The sequence below is a fragment of the Marmota monax genome, unplaced genomic scaffold, assembly GCF_021218885.2.
Source record: "Marmota monax isolate L192 unplaced genomic scaffold, Marmota_monax_Labrador192_F-V1.1 WCK01_AAM20220418_F8-fsc00460, whole genome shotgun sequence".
In the NCBI taxonomy this organism is placed as follows: Eukaryota; Metazoa; Chordata; class Mammalia; order Rodentia; family Sciuridae; genus Marmota; species Marmota monax.
This window is the reverse complement of record NW_026692817.1, coordinates 443,216-448,673: the sequence shown is the minus strand read 5'-3', so window position 1 is coordinate 448,673 and position 5,458 is coordinate 443,216. Positions and strand designations below refer to the sequence as shown.

Sequence of the window (5,458 nt, the reverse complement as noted above, 5' to 3'; positions counted from 1 at the left end):
ATGCCTTAATTTTTTTTCAAAAAGAGAGAAAACATCATAGAAAGAATTCAGAAATTTTATAGTTCAATGAGAAGAAATGAACTTAGAAAATATAGGAAAAAATATAATTTAAATAAAGAGATAAAGACTCTGAAAAAGAACCAAATAGAAATCGTGTGAATTAAGTACTTGATAAATCTAAATAAAAATTCAAAGGAAAGCATCACAATAGATTAGACCACTTTGAAGATAGATTCTCAGGCCTTAAGGACAAACTGCACAATCTTGAAAATAAACCATAAAATAAAGAAAACATGTTGAGAAACCATGAGCAGAATGTTTTTAAAATCTGGGATAAAATCATAGACCAAATTTAAGAATCATTGGGGTAGAAGAAAAATATAAAATACAAACTAAAGAAATAACAATTTTTTAAATGAAATAATATCAGAAAGTTTTCCAGATCTTAGGAAAAAGACAGAAATCCCAATACAAGAGTTACTTAAAGCCTCAATAGGCAAGATCAAAAAATACCTTCTCCAAGTCACATTATAATGAAAATAATAATTATACAGAAAAATGATAGAATTTTAAATGTCATAAGAGAAAAATGACAGGTGACATACAGAGGTAAGCCAATTCAAATTTTGACTGGTTTCTCTACTCAGGCCTCAAAAACCAAGAGGCTTTGGAACAAGATATACCAAACCCTGAAAGGATGTAGGAGAAACCAAGATACAGCAAAACTATCCTTCAGAATTGTCCAACATTTTACTTCCCATTATAAGTTTGTCTAAAGCTTATATTATATGACATAGAAAAGTATTATTTGTATATATCCTTTTTCAAGATAAATGAATTATTGGATTTTTAAAAATAGCCACCAAAACAAGAAATAAGACATAATAATAAAGGTTCACATTTATCATTTAAAAGGTAAAACTCTAATTTTATGTTTATTTTATTTTTAAATTAAGCTTATTTTTAATTGTTACATAAAATCCCAAATGGATAATATGTGAGGTTTTGACACATGTACCCATTGTGTAATGTTTAAATCAAGTTAAAGGAATGGGAGATGGAGAATGAGATGAGCACTTGATTTTGCTGGGCATCACAGCACCAATCTGTCCTCAAGATAAACCCAGAATAAGGCCTGTCCTGGTGGTCCTAAGACTCAGCTGATTCTTCAAGGACCCTGCCTTCTAGTTCATCATACACAGACCCAGGCTCCAAGCTCCAAATGACTCCCTAAAGAAATAGATTCCAGCCCTCCTCCAACACAAGGCTGGGTTTAGGCTCCAGACTATTCTTTGTATCCCCAGTTTCCAGTGCATGCAGAGTCCAGGCCTACACCCATCAGTTATTACCTCATACCCAATATAGTATCTATTATGAAAAAAGACAAAAAGAAATTTTTGGCATGGATGTGGAGAAAAGAGAACATTATACACTAGGGTAGGGAATACAATTATTAGAGCCAATATGGAAAACACCATGAAACTTCCTCAAAATTTTAAAAATAAATCTACCACATTATTCTGCAATCACATATGATTGCTCACACACACACACACACACACACACACACACACACACATTTTTTAAAGAAGGAAATCCTGATACTTGCAACAACATGGGTGAACTCTAGAACACTACAGTTTCAGTGAGTAAAATAGACTATGCAGACAATGACAATATTCTTTATTAATACATATATGAATCTAAATTATTTTAACTTACAAAAGTGCAGACAATACAATACTGGTGGTCAAAGGGTCTGGAGAGTCAGAGGAAAATAGGGAAAGAGAAAATGGAACTTTTTTCAAAAGATACAAAGTTTCAGACAGGAGACCTATTGAGATGTATTACATAATAAGATGTCTAGAATTAATGCTACTGTATTCTTTTTTTATTGATTTTGTAAGCTAAAATAAAATAAATGACAGCAGAATGCATTATAATTCTTATTACACATATATACCCCAATTTTTCATATCTCTGTATATAAAGTATTTTGACACCCAATTTGTGTCTTCATACATGTACTTTGGATAATGATGTCTATCATATTCCACTGTCCTTGCTAATCCCCTGCCCCCTCCCTTTCCCTCCCACCCCTCTTCCCTATCTAGACTTCATCTATAATGCTAAGTGAAGTTAGCCAATCCCCAAAAAACAAATGCCAAATATTTTCTCTGATATAAGGAGGCTAACTCATAGTAGGGTAGGGAGGGGGAGCATAGGAAGAATAGATGAATGGTATTGTATTCTATACTTGAAAATTTCTAAGAGTGTAGATTTTCTTCTTTCATTTCTTTTTCCCTTCTCCTCCTCCTCCTCCTCCTCCTCCTCCTCTCCTCCTTCTTTTTTATACAGGAATTAAAGCCAGGGGCACTGAGTCATATTCCTAGCCCTTTAATTTTTTTTTTTAATTTTATTTTGAGACAGGCTTGTTAAGTTGCTTCAGGCCACAGTAAATTGCTGAGGCTGGCTTTGAACTTGTGATTCTCCTACCTCAGTATCCAGAGCCACTTGGATTACAGGAATGTGCTACTGTGCCAGGCAGGAGAGTATATCTTAAACATTCTCACCATACACAAAAATATTAACCTACTTGGTGTGATATGTATGTTAATGTATCTAAAAAATAACTTAATAATATTTGAATACATCAAAACATCACATTGTAAAAATATACACAACAATTTTTCTTAATTTATACCTTTAAAAAGCTGAAGGAGAAAATTTAGATTGTGGACAATGAGAATGCCACATGTTATCCTGAACCATAAGATTTCCACAATGCAAGATTGTGCAAATATTTCATATTTCATATATTTCCAAATAGTCTGTATTCATATGCACTTTTACTGTATGTAGACCTTATTATTACAAAAGTTTTTTTTTTTTTTTTATTTATACAATCTATGCTTCTTTATTTCATAGGTGGTAGGTTTAAAGACAAAGGAACTTAACCTATACTATTATTATTGTCAGGGGGATAAAAGCATCACAGACAGAACAAGGACAGAATGAACAGAGTCAATGTAATTGCAAGCCACACAGGAAACAGACTGGAAGTTTTGGGTGTAGTTTTATTTTATAATGTAAGATAAAGTTTCTGAAATACTTGCAGCAAAGTCTTTAAAAAGCCTTCAAAGTTTGTATCTAACCATCAACCTACAGACAAAATTCAAGCATTGCTAAGTGGTCACTTTAGATTATTTTATTTCAGTTAGTATTCCATTCTTATTGATATGATTGACAGTTATGTGGGTGATTATGTAGTTCACTTATTTCAGATAAAGCTGGTTGATAATAGTACAAAAATATTATTCCATAAAAATCTATTTATTTGGAAAATAAATACATTGACCTTCCTAATGTACTTATTAACCACAAATGCTAAAATTAGATCAAGATTAAAAACAAACAAAAAAACATTTTCCATTGAACAACCTTTATCAGAAATGGTTTTCCAATATATTTTAAAGTAATGATTTCAAAAATTCATTAGCTTCAAGCCATTTTTGTATCCTATATTTCTAATTTCCTCGCATATTCTTTATATAGCTTTTTAGGCAACAGAGGTGCTTCACCCATATACTTTATCAAATATATTCAGCCATGATGGCTAGTATGGACAGGTCATTTAACAGAAAATCTGTTATATCCACTTTCTATATGATATACTTCTAACTGCCATGCAAACAGTTATATAAGATGATTACTTCTGCTACATAATTACACATGTGTTTGCTACAATTCATAAATTTATTTTCTTATGACATGGAAAGGCGTATGAAAAAATGTTCAACAAATAATAGAAGTTCAAGTATTTCACTTTGTCTTTAAAATAACATGTGTGTGTGTGTGTGTGTGTGTGTGTTTACCCAAATATATATAGTTCTGCCTAGAGGAAAGAAATTTAAAAGACACATTATAGAAATTTTAAAATGTAATGTCATCTTTCCACAGGAATTAAAAACTACTATTTTATTAATATTTATGACAAATCTCACACCTCATTCTCAGATAAGGAAAGACTTTGGATTTATTAGAATTGTGATGCAGTAAATTATCACTGCTTTGGTCTTAATTTACATGGCTGTGTTCTCTACAAGAGAATGTTATTTAGGTAGGCTCCATTTTACTTATACCTGTTAGTAAGAATTATGTGAACTTGTAAGATTATTTGGTCATTATTTCAGGTATAGTGAGTACAAAGGTAATGCATGGATGGATGGATGGACCTATGAACCACTGATAAAAAGTTGTATGCACCACTACACTGTTAATGCCACACACACGTTTTATTCTCTCTCCATTAGTCTCCTAACTGCCCCTCTCACATCTTTGTTTCTGAGGGTGTAGATGAGAGGGTTGAGGCTAGGAGTGACAACAGTATAAAACAGGGCAATGAACTTCCCTTGCTCTTGAGAATTTTCTGTTGATGGTTGGAGATATATGAAAAGGGCTGGAATAAAAAACAGAGAAACTACCATAAGATGGGATCCACATGTACCAAAGACTTTCTGAAGCCTGGTAATTGACTGCATCTTCAGTGCAGCCCGAGCAATGGCACCATAAGATGTTAGAATGAGGAAGAGAGGTATGAGAGCAAAAATAGAGCTTGTGAACATGAGAGTCAGCTCATTAATATGAGTATCAACACAAGACAATTTCAGGAGTGCTGGAACTTCACAGAAAAAGTGATCAACTTGGTAATGTCCACACAGGGGCACCCATAAGATAAAGAGGGAATGGAGTGCTGAGTTGGTAAAACCACTTACTCAAGAAGCCAAAGCTAAGGATTGGCAGAGTCGAGGGTGCATGAGGACAGTGTAATGCAAGGGTTTACACACAGCTGCATAACGGTCATAGGACATCACCATCAATAGGACACACTCTGTAGTTCCCAGTGCAAGAACAAAGTAGAGTTGAACAATGCAACCAGCATAAGAAATGGTCTTCTCTGGGCCCCAGAGGTTTACCAGCAATTGGGGAATGGAGCTGGTGGTGTAGCAGAGATCCAAAAAAGAGAGGTTTGAGAGGAAGTACATGGGAGTGTGGAGACAGGAATCCAGGTATGATAGCATGATGATAAACAAATTATCTATCAGTGTCATCAAGTAGAATATCAAGATAACCACAAAGAGAATTACTTCCAGCTGAGGCCATTTAGAAAACCCCAGTAGAATGAAGTAACCTTCAGAACTAGCCTTGAGTTTTTCTATCATTTTTGCTTTATGTTACCTGAAAGGGGAAAAAGAATTACATAAGCTCAAAAAACAATATGGAAATGTGATAAATTTTTAAAAGCCTGCCACTGTGAGATTCTAGGACAATTAGAATATTAAGAGAATATTACAGTTAACAACATAAAAATTCTCAAGTTCATACTGATATAAATATAGCAAAATACATCAATGATGTACACTGAGCTAGAATCTAAATTAATAAATACAAAAGTGTG

The 5,458-nt window shown here is 33.4% G+C and overlaps 1 pseudogene; it reads right to left on the bottom strand.

The window, feature by feature from the left end:
- Positions 1-4,295: 4,295 nt before the first annotated feature.
- On the bottom strand, positions 4,296-5,222 carry LOC124095332 (olfactory receptor 2J3-like; annotated as a pseudogene).
- Positions 5,223-5,458: the final 236 nt, after the last annotated feature.